At 40.8% G+C, this 12101-nt stretch overlaps 1 protein-coding gene across 5 annotated transcripts in view; it reads right to left on the bottom strand.

Moving 5' to 3' along the window:
- The window catches only part of thrb (thyroid hormone receptor beta), a 109511-nt gene extending 105031 nt beyond the window's left edge, over positions 1–4480 (bottom strand). For 3 of the 5 annotated variants that reach the window (XM_079368542.1, XM_079368541.1, XM_079368543.1), the window contains exon 1: positions 4070–4479. The gene's annotated coding sequence lies outside the window, so the exon portion shown is untranslated. Of the gene's footprint in view, positions 1–4069 lie in introns of all 5 variants that reach the window. The other 2 variants (XM_079368544.1, XM_079368545.1) reach the window with 2 other exon arrangements.
- Between the last annotated feature and the right edge of the window lie 7621 nt (positions 4481–12101).

The raw sequence follows: 12101 nt of genomic DNA, 5'->3' as shown, positions 1-12101 counted from the left end.
CCTGTATTTTCAAGCAAACACACTTTAAGGTCGAGTTGACGCCGATAAAAGGCCCTGAATAAATAAATGGATCTAAATTGATCGACACTCGAGGAAAAACAGAGCGAGTGCTTTCCTCTCTAACTGTGCCGGAGTCAAGACGGGGTAATAAGGTGATCAAACGTTTGCAGTGATCAGCTCTGGAACGTTCTCCCACTTTGTATTCCTTTGTCTTGAAATCCCATCTTCAAACTACTTTTACAGACTCGTGTTTCAAGCTCAGGTTAGAGTATCGTGTTATTGTTTCCATCCTGCTTTTTGTGAACGGCTCGTTCTGTTTTTGCCTCATTTGCATTTTCGGTTTGTTTACATTTGTGATTATGGTTCAACAAATAAAATATTAAGGCTGGACCGTAATGAGATTTACTGGCTCCGCCATTTCTGACATCTACGAATGATTTTGTAAATACCATTGGTGAGCATTCAAAGTCTCTTTAATTTTAAAAGATACTTTCAGGTCAGGTTCAGTATAAAATTGCAAACGACTTAAGTTCAAGCTCTGCATCAGTGTTAGCCATCAAAGAAGAAAGTAGGTGCATAACAGATACAGCAACAACACCACTAAATGGTTCATTTACAACTTGGATGCTTGAGATTTCAGGAAACAGGAGACTAAACCTGTCGTCACTTCGGTTCTACATTGGAGTGCAGCAGCGAGGTGACGTTTGCCAATCAGACCCAACCCACTGGAGAACCATCGAAGGCGCTCTGTGGACACTCTGCTGAATGGACCTCTGCTCAGGTTAAGTAGTCACCACACTCAGATTAGCAGTTGGTCCAGTTTTGTCCATGCAGTCCAAGTATGAAATCAATGAAACTATTTCTAATAACATGAGGAAATCAATCAATTGTTTTGCCCTAATATGTGACATTTAGAAACATGGCTTCTATTTCATCACTATAAAAGTAGAAAACCTTAGAAAGATGGCCCCAGTCGATGCTTCAGCCGACGGTCGTCATAGTGCCAGGTAGCAAAGGGGGGGATCAGTTTATGTCCAATAGTTTGACGTTGTTGTTTAACGTGTCTGACAACAGAACAATGAGACAAAAAGCACGATAGACTTTTTGTTTGAGAGTGAGATGGTCTTTTAAACGAGACACAGATGTTATATATAGATCTACTCCAGTCACAAATAAATGTCTTAACTGGGGCTGCGAAAAGACTGATCTTAGGTCGCAATGAAGATCAGGAAATCAGGAGATACAAAGACCAACCCTGCCTTTAATTAACCACTATTAACGATTTAATGTTGACAGCTCTACTTTTAACTTGCAGAATATGGAATTTGTTTGTCTGCTGGCGCCTCAGTTGGTTAGATTTTTATAGTACAGAGTGCAACAAAGACAGTGTGTTTGATCCAAGCTGATGATTTAACACAGAGAAAAAACAAACCAATCAAGGCATCGGTAAACCGTCGACTCTCGTGTTCTGCACGTTTAAGATACTGATTTTGGCACGGGAGCCTGGTGACTTAAAGAGAGTGCAGTTACGGCCACACCTAATCTGTCTCTGAGAAGACCCTGTAATCTGTAATCTGCACCATCCCAAAATATGTAAAGGATCAACACCAGAATGCATCGCTAATAAATGCGACCACGACAACAAGAAGAAGAGTGGCAGAGGAAGCCTTCACGAGACGTTTGTGAGTTGAGGTCAAAGCAGGTGAAAACATCAGTGGTGATCAGTTCGGAGGACTTTTAATATTCACAATATTCAAAATATGTGCCCACATGCCCGGGCACGTTTAAAAAATGTGTTCCATTCTTGCATGGAATATTTTGCAGAGTAGAAATGTGCTTTAAACGGTATCTATACGAAAGTTAAAATAACTGTGCATGCATTAAAGGATTAATATTCTTGCAATACTGCCACACATTCATTTCTCTTACATTGAGTCGCCATCGTTCAGAAATGAATTCATTAAATTGTACATTTGTAAAATGTTTTAAAGGCCTGCCTGAGGCCATATGCATCACGTTAAAGCCGTCTCACACATCTCACTCCAAACTGTCTCAATGAATATGCTCAAATGACATCTTCTTGCTCGCCGTACAGTACACGAGTGGAGCCTTATGAAACTGACACACTGACACATCTCGGGGGCGGGACCTCCAGCAAGATTTGAAAGCAGAAGAACAAGTTTGAACAAACACATCAAAAGAGGTAATGGTATTGAACATTCCCTACTCATGCTCTGCAGCTATTAGAAATGTCCTTTCGGCGCACAAGCACATCTTCTTTTTTTTTAACAACAATTTTAAAAAAAAGAAGCCTGCTGTACACATCTTGCAGTAATACTCATACACAGCATGAAGCGCTGTTGCAAAAAAAATGAGCCTGCTCAGTGAGTTCCCAAAAAACAGCAGCAAACAGGCAGAGGGAGCGACCTTAAATACCCTCAGCTGAGGACTGATGCTGCATTCAGTTGCTCCTTGGAAACTCCCTTTTTGTGCGAAGTGAATTTGGATGGTCATGCATATAAATGTTTCAGGATAAAAATTCATGCAATTTTAAAAAATAAAGCGAGATGAACAAATAATGGGCAGGAATCCAAATGCTTAATAAATCCAAATGCTTAAGAATCTCCAATACATTTCTACATGAAATCTTAAAATCCTTTTTTTCTGAACATTACTGGTTTTATTCACAATACTGTCACTGACATTAGATGCTGAGTTTTAATGAAATGTTCTGTTTCTTCCTGTTCTGTTTTAATGAGAAACAGAAATGTCTAATTCCTTTGCTCCTACAGCCTACAATTAATATTTTATATAAGATAGTTGCTGTCACAGCAATCCGCCCCTTTAGCTCCCATCACCTCTCCCACTGTAGAAAATCTCCACAGTCACCTTGCTGGATCATCCATGCAGAAGAGTTATCATTCACTCTTGTATTTCCTGACAGCATTTGAAGGCATCGTTCTGTGCTCTTTAAATGTCTCCCATCAAAAGACAACTTCAAAACTCAAGCATGATTAACAGGACATGTTAAAATTATTTGCAAATAGGTCGAGCAAACTTTACACTTACAAACAAATCTCACCCCCCCGGGGGGCCAATTCCTCCTGATTGGACAAAAGAAGCATTAACAAACAACTCTCAGACGGCCGAATTGAAACGTTCAGAAGTCCAACCTTTAAGGTCACTAATGTGCTGTGAAAGGATCGCTCGTTGTGCGTGCCAGATGTTGATCGAGCGCCTCAGTGAAGTTCATGTTGCTGAAGCGAAAGCAAAGGTGACACCGACTCTAATGCATTTGACATACACTTCAGGTAATAATGTCCCATCACACGAGTAGTATTAAATAAAGGCTGTGCAGGGAAAAGATGACTTGGGCCCACAAACCAACTCCCCTCAAGTCTTCAGTAAATCGACCGGGTTCAGTAAATCTACCTCAGCCAGAACCTCCCTCCAAAAATCGCAAATTCAATCCACTCTACATTTTTTGCTAAAATTAAAAACGCATAAGAACTACTCTCTAACATGATTCTGCATCATCAAGGATCGGTGTTGAATTCGGCATTGATAAAAAGCATCAACAAATTAATACTAAATTAACTTTTCGCACCAATTTGCAGTCGGGTCATGACGTCGTATCCCGGGTAAAATACAGCACAGTGGGCGGAGGGAAGCGATGTCAAAAAAGAATAAAGTTAAAATATTGCAGTAATTAAGTACAGTTTGCTACACAAATTACAAGCCGAATTGCAAAACAGGCTCCAACAAATCTGGAAACGTTTGATTCCGTTCACTCAGGTGTGAACCACCTGCATATATGCGAGACGATACTGAATTGTTGAAAATCTCAATGTAGTTCAGCAAAGACAACTTCCTTCCACATGTCATAAATAACACACTTGGTGATCATGTTAAGTGCGTGGACATTAATATGCACATTTCGCTTATGAAGGGGGGCTAAACACGGCCCCCCCCCTTGCTGCCATACTGTCAAGCACCCCGTTTTTTTGCAGAGGCTGTCATTGGCTAGACTGTTGTTCAAAAAAAAAAAAAGACAAAAAATGTAACATACCGCATATGCAAGACGAAGCTCGTATCCAAATATTATTTGGAGTCCCAGTGCATGTGCATTCCTCCTCAACTGGAACCAGTGTGGATCTCCGTCGGTTAAAGTGAACGGGACGCAGCGCCAGGGTTTAACCTGAAATGACCCGCGCTGCTGGTGCAAATCAGGCGACAGCTCTGCGAGTGTGTACTGTATCTGTGTGCAAAGAGTGTACACGGCCACGGGAGTCTGTGGAAAAAAACTTCAACATGGAGCCGAAAACAAACCTGAAAAAAGCGGCACACTATCCAAAGTGACAATTGTAGCGCGCAGACTGATCGCTACGGGGAATCAGAGAGCTGATTCACGGGCAGGAACCGACCAAAATAAGCCTCGCCCTTATTACATACTCCCAAGTTTTTTTTTCTCTTTTTTTCGATGGCGGTTGGCTGTTTTTACAGTAGGGCCTGGTACATGCCGACAGGGCAGGAAACCTAATGCTCCAACTAACTGTGTGTGTTTGTGTGTGTGTGTGCTCAGGAGACACATGAGGACGAGTTGAAGGATTCAATAATAATAATTATTAAAAACGTTATAAGCTTAATTTGTGTTTTAATTATTGTAAAACTTTGAGTGATACTTTATCCATCCCATTTATTTGATTTAAAACACATTTCGGGGATGTGTGTTTAAACATGAGCTCAACAATATGTCATGCATTTCATGAAATTAATCTTAAATGATGTTAATGTTGTCTTTGTACGCCACCTTTTCCTCTGTTTTACTCTAAAGAATAATTATTGTTTTACCTTTTTTCGTTTTTATTATTTATTATCATGCAAAATAACTTCAGGATCAGAAATGCTTTATTCATCCCTGGGGTGGAATTTGGTTGTCACAGTAGATCTTTATCACAAAATAGAAGGAGGAAATTATTCATAGGCCCACTGTCCCCTTTAAACCAGTGGTTTTCAACCAGTGGGTCAGGACCCGAAAGTGGGTCGTAAGGCCGTTTTTTAAAAATGTGTGCCTAGTGTGTCAAAAAATTCTAAGAAGCACTTTCTCACGTGTTTTTTATGGTTGTGTTTGGTTCATGAAGGAATTGATGGTGGATCCTAGACCAGTTAAGAACCACTCCTCCTATAACCTCATTTCACCCTCCAGATTATGCATCCAAAGGTTGTGTCTGACAGCCTGAAATGAACGCATTCATGCTTATTTGACTTAAGCAGTTGGCTTCTGTGGCACCAGGGGATTAGAACTGGGTTAGCTATTTATCTGGTGTACGTGGAAATGAATGTTATATTAACCTAAAACCGGAGCGCAATTATTAATTACACAGCCTACATCTAGAATACACAAGAAGTAGAGCCGACGGCTCACAGAACAAACAATTACAATCAACGTCACAAAAAGCAAGACAATACTTGATCTGTAATCAAAAACTGCTGTCCTGGCTTAAGTCAAATATATTAAAGTAGATTTCTATGACTTATCTGGAAACAGAAACACATCACTCCTGGCTGCAGCAGCTGCCCATCAGCAGGAGCAAACATAAGCCCTCTTCCTCAGAGTTCTTTTATCCTCATTTGACATTCAAACAGCTTTACATTGTTCTTTTAAGCATTTACATATTTTCACATGTTGTTCTGAACACTGAGAGCCACACCTCTACCTCAAGCTATTGGTGTCAGATAAGGTGGATAAGTATACGCTGGTATAAGGAGGGCCTCTATAATACTGGATTAATTAATTAATGGCTAGGTGGGGCATATATAAAGACTGCATATGATTTACATGCACCTGCCTGCAGTAATTTGTTTAGGGACTTTCTTACCCAGAATTTATTTGGTGTCAGAGATATCAGAATGTCGCTGTCTCTCATTGCAGGGGAGCTATCTTTTAAAGGACCCAGCGAACAAAGGACCGAGCCTTCTCTGCCCGTGTAGACCGCTCAGGCTGAACTGCAATATGTCGCTCTGGTCTGCAGAGAATTCCCCGTTTGCATCACCAGCTGCCCCCTCTCTTCACTCTTTCCTTCCTTATCGCTGCCTCTTTAGCCTAAGCAACCTCAGTATCTGCACTGGAACTAACTCACGTTACCGACATCATGTCACTTGAGTTTTTAAGGATCATTTCAAGGCATCTTTTATTTTAAGGTTATTAGTAGCACATCCAATGAGTTGAAACCAGTTACCAGTGGCTCACTGCAGAGTCCAGCAGCTCATTTGAGATGGCATCTTCGGATACGTTGGGCTGCTAAGGATGACACAGTTGTTGGACGCGTTTAAAGGAGCCTTTTGAGATGGGATGGCCGGTCTTCGATGTGCTGATGCAGCCCCTTCATTAGCACATCGCCAATGTACTCATACCCTACTCAGAAAGTTCATATTCCATTAAAAGATTAACAACTTTCAAAAAGTCCTCAATAATGTTTGTACAGGACTCCCAGACCTTGACATGGCTTGATAACTGAATACTAATCATTTTTTTCAAGCTATACCATCTTGTCTGCTTGCATGTTGTTTACAGTTCATTCTTTCTAAATGGAAAGAATGAACATCATGTTTCTGAACATCAGCAGGATGATAAAATACATATTTAACAGTGAGCAGGAGTGCTACACCCATATTCCAGAAACACAGACAGACTGCACATATTGCTTTTAGCCATTGTTTAAAATGGGTCTTATCAGGATATGTAGGTCACTTCCTTGTTGTATTAGTATAGTAAAGATTATAAAAAAGTTATAAGAATGCAAATACAGGTCATGTTCCATGTGGTGTCCATGTTTGTTTGTCAATCCCATTCAAACTCATTGAGATAGGTTGGGAATCAAGACAACAGAATTGATTGACCTGTTGTATTTTTTTTTTCTTTTTTTTTTTTTACCTTTTTCAGACAGGACATCTGAAGAGAGACGGGATGTCGAGAGGGGAGTGTGGGGGTTGACGTGCAGCAAAGGGCCGAGATCAGATTCAAACCCACTGCCACTGCAATGAGGACTATTATGCCTCTATACATGGAGAATGCAACATAACCTCAAGGTGCCTCGGGCTGTGGGTGTTTTATGTAAATGGTTCATGGCAGTTATTTGCATACATTTCAGGTATATGTAACTTGGCCGACCTGTTTACCTGAAATCACCTCTGCTTAAGTGTAGTATATGTTTAACTTGGCCCTAATCCAAGTGTGTTAAACGCCATCAGTTATTAGACGTTAACGTTCGTGTGCATGTGCCTTACTTTAAAAGAAGTCTCTTTCTATCCAAATAAAACAAAGACACATTGTTGAGTACACCAAACAAGACATTTGTGGTTCAGAAATGTGTAACATGTAAATGAAGAAGAAGACAGCGTCAAATTCAGATCATTCCAGACGTGATTGTGTGATAAAGTGTGTCAGGTGTACTCGCTGCTTGTAAACTGGGTTAGAACAGATTGTACTTCAAAGAATGGTGTGTACTGTCCTAGGCAATAAACGGCAACCATACTAGTCATAAAAAAATAACAATATGTGCTATGTCTCCTTGTTTAAATAAGACATCTGTTCACTGGTCTGGTATTGATTTGAAAGGTGCCACGTCACTTCCCGACCACTGCGGAGGTGCTCTAGAGCAAGGCACCCCCAAACAGCTCTGGCTACATGTGTATAGCATCCCCACTCTGACATCTCTCCTTTAAGTCAACAGGTCCTGTTTGTGCATGTGTGCGAGAAGCATGTCTTTAAATAACGACAAAATGATTTCCCCCAGAGTTTAATAAAGTATGTGAAAAAAAAAATGCATTTGGCAAATCTTAGACGAGCAAATAAGTGGCGTTTTGACTGCTCTCATCCACGACAGACGGGCAAGAGAAGCACCGGTGTGAGCACAGAACAGTCGTCACTTTTACTCATATTTATAACTTACTGTATTTTGTGTTTAAAAAAAGAATGGATAAGAGTTTAAACAGAGTGATGTTTTCACTGACCTCTCTATCTCTGAGGTTTTTTATTTGCAGAGTTTCCTCCATAGTCCGCTGCAGAGAACTCCATTTGTAGTGATGGTGTGTGATTTTGAATTTCTGCTGATTGTTTTCTGAAGGTATACCTTGAAAAAGAGGTTTTTATTTTTTTGTAAATTTCTCCGCTCGCGAGATGAATAAAGGATTATCTTATCTGAATCTTAATGGGACTTTTCCGGGATAAATAAAGGTTAAATAAAATAAAAAAAAGGAAGCACTGGAATCCGACACAAGACTTCCGTATAATAGCATTACTTCAGAGGAAAATATCCACTATGTGAATATGGTAAATTAAGAGAGAACTTTTCTTCTGCCTTGGCTTTCCAACATGTATTCCTCCTGTCACAACAAAACTGTGAGTTTCAGAAGAAACACTAAAACGCTTTGAGAGGAATGACACCAAAGCCTGAGCTTACGGTGGAGGTTTTTAAGAGGCCGTCAGATTTCCTGCATCTCACACACACAGGTTGTTCTCAGTATAATACATAATGCCACATTGCCTGTGAGTTACTGCAGGAGTCGAAACTACCAAGAAACTCATCTTACACCGCATGCAGGAGCTTTCTTTTCCACTGCATTCTGTGGATATTCTTTATATTGAGTTGTGTTTTTGTCGCCATGACATCAAATGTAAACACACCTTTATCATATATGAAGGCTACAGTTGAACACACGGCAGGAATAATGCATATAAAATGAATGAATTAATGATGCAAATAAAACACAGCTGCGAATGTAAATAATATGACCTGCTGTTGTTTAAGGTCGATCAAACTGTAGAACCTGTTTGCTACAGGTCTGCCTGCGCCTCTGTAAACATTGTGTTATTGAACTTTTAATCTGACACAGCAGAGAAGGGAACATGATTTTAAAACATGCAACCTGGTCTGATATGTTAGTAAAATATAACTACTGAAAACATTACAAAGAGGCAGTACGGCTCATAAAGACTCCTGCAAAATGCAGTGCACTATAAATGCCTGGATAGTGCAGGAAAATCTTTCTGAAAGTTCAGTGTGGAGGGCGGGGAACGTCTCACCTTAGTCGATCCCCGTCTTAAGGATAATGATAAACTGTATTTATCTTGGCTCCTTGGTGAAATGGGAAAACATGTACGAGGTTAAAACAAACAGCACCATTTTTTCATGCAGCACGAAATGATCCACTAACAGAAAAGGTACTTAGTAGAGACATGCCCTGGCCTGTTTTCTTAATCCCACTCCAGCTGGATTTCTGACCCATTTCCTCCTGCTCCCGCCGCGTGTGTGATCCACTCTGACCCGTACCTGAGACGTGTGTGTTAAATCCTGCCAGCAGATGCTCACATTTCTACCGCTCATATTAATCTTAATTACAAAGAAACAAGGTTTGAATGACAATACACTGTAGTCCTTTAAGCTAAGCACCACATAGGACAAATGAGGTTTACAAACATCTTCCCCGTCATTCGTAAAGACCCTGACACACCAAGGGGATTGTGGGATTGCAGCAAAAGGTAAGGCTGAAGTTACTTTCCCCGGTAATATAGTCACTTTATTAAGGCAGTGACAGTAATTTGGTTTAATAATTCATTTTCTGCCGTCAATGAAATGAAAACCAAATAATGTGTATTCACTGACCATTTATACAAAAACACAAGCAAAGAAAATCATTCTTACTGTAACTTCACAAGGTCAAAGGTCAGATGTCAGGCCGCTCTCACCTCTGGAGGTCTCTTACTTGACTAGTTCATGGAATAAAATATGATCCAGTTTTCTTCTCATGTCTTTTTTTGCGTTTTTATTTTCAACAGATTCCCCTCTCCACGTAAGCTTTTCCACACAAGAACACTGTCAGCATAGTGACACTTTCCTGACTCCCTTTAGAGTTAAATGGAAAGCTAATTGAGTTGCCAGGATGCTGTTGAAATTGTCTCCGAGACATTGAAAGATCCATCTTTACATCCTGGCCATCATAAGCCTGTACAGCCTACGACATATCCCCAAGAGAGCGCCCTTGAAGCATGGCAACAACCATTTAGTCGTCTCTTTAGATGTTTTTAAATCAACCATTTGTGCATCGGGAGCGGCTGAGAGCGGTGCATTTTTAGGACACCTGCACATAATGAGTCACTGGCACACAAATATCCTTCGTTTTAGAAGGTCAATGAGTTATCTATAATTATCTTACATAACCTGGAACATTTTAGTCTTGATTTGCTTTTATGCAGTCTTCCACATATCCAAACCTCCAACGTGACAAACACCAGATGTAAATAAATTGCAACTAAATAACGTTCATTTGCTTAAACCTGGCACATTTCTCTGCAGGTGTCTTTGATAGGGTTAGTTTAGGGTTATGAACATTTGTCAGTGAGAGTAACAACAACAATTACAAGAAGAACCAGATTGTAGAAATAAAGTGTATTAGTTGGCACGTGTTGTTGCTCAGTGAGATGTGCAGATGTCTCGTTGTTCTGGGTAACTAAGAAAAGGTTTTTGAACAGACATGGCATGCATGCATCTCCCCTTCAACCCACAAACCTTCTAGCAATATAAAGCCCCGTTTCCACAAAGTGGTCCGGTATGGATCAGTACAGTTTGGTACAGTTTGGTTCGATAAAGCCTCATCTTGTTTGCGTTTCTACAGCCAACCGTGCCCTATTTGGTTGGCGGCATCTAAGCCGGATGCCGATAGCTGCGTCAGTTACCTAATAGCGTCACATCATAGCAGCTAATAGCGAATACCTACCCTGCTAATAAATTCAACAAATTTGCGCCACAGTAAAAAAAGACCAACATCCAGCATTTTATCGACTTTGTCAGTGCAGTGTTTCACCAATATGTATTTAGTAGCAGCAGAGCGCCCCTCTTCTGAAATATGACCGCCGCTGCTGATTGTTTTTTAATTTTTTATGAGAGGAAAAAGGAAGATAAATGAAAGGACAGGAGAAATAATTCCATAGTATTTTGTGTTATAGATGCTTCATATCAGAACAATTAACACCTCCTAGTGAGAAACTGTGCATTGTCATGTGGCTCTTTTTTACAAAATTCAGTCAAGCTTTGTTTCAGAGAAGGCTGTGTGCTGCAAGGAGAAATAAAAACAATTGACTGTGTTGTGTTTGTCTTTTAATGCAGCTGCAGTGTTTAGCGCCACGTTTAAGGATCGGATCGATATTCTTGGCACCCTAACAGAAGGGAACCAAAAAGTAGGACGGTACGAGTCGGTAATTTGGGGATCTTTCCTGGCTTTTGTCTATGGAAGCGCCACAAAATGCGTACTGAGACGAACCGAACTGAACCGCTTGGTGGAAACAGGGCTTATTTAACAAGTCCTGACTTCTTGCTCATAGAAACATAATGTTTCCCGTATTTTATTTTATTTACCATTATCTTCATAAACATCATCAATAGCACCAGCTGTTTCATGGACACCTACTCCTACATGGAGTAGGTGTCCATGAAAGAGCTGGGTCTTTGGCTTTTGTCTTAAAGGTGGACAGTGACTCTGTGGATCAAATGGAGTTTGGTAACTCATTACACCACTGGGTGACTACAGAGGAGAAGAATCTAGCAATCAGCTTAGGACCCTGTGGTAGTGGTACTGTAGGACCAGGCAACCTTCCAGTGACAGGGTGTAATGGGCCAGAGGGTGGGTTGACCTGGATGAGACAGATCAGGTAGGTGGGAGCCAGGGCTTTAAATTAGAGTCAGTTTGGAGCCAGCAGAGAACTACCATAGTGACCTGTGCTGTTTGGGGTTGGAGGAGGACCAGTCCAGTTGATGCATTCTGGATCATCTGCAGAGGTTTGAAGGTCTACCTGTAAGGAGTGGCGGAAGTCAAAATGTGTTATTTCCTTGAAATCATTGACAAGACCCTGATTCACCTCTGCAGCTGAAGCTAAGGGTGAGCTGTCGGGGTTTAGGGGGCAGCAGTTCTCCTCTACATACTGTATAAGAAGCACTGGGACCCAGACATGCTGTTCTACCGTACCTGCCTGTTTGGCCCGGGTGTTATGCCTCATCTTCACTGAATGTTACAGCTGGACTCAATTCAACAGGATTCACTTTGCC

This window comes from Symphodus melops (genome assembly GCF_947650265.1).
Source record: "Symphodus melops genome assembly, chromosome: 18".
Lineage (NCBI taxonomy): Eukaryota > Metazoa > Chordata > Actinopteri > Labriformes > Labridae > Symphodus > Symphodus melops.
Note: the sequence above shows the minus strand (reverse complement) of the source record. Positions and strands in the feature narration are given on the sequence as shown.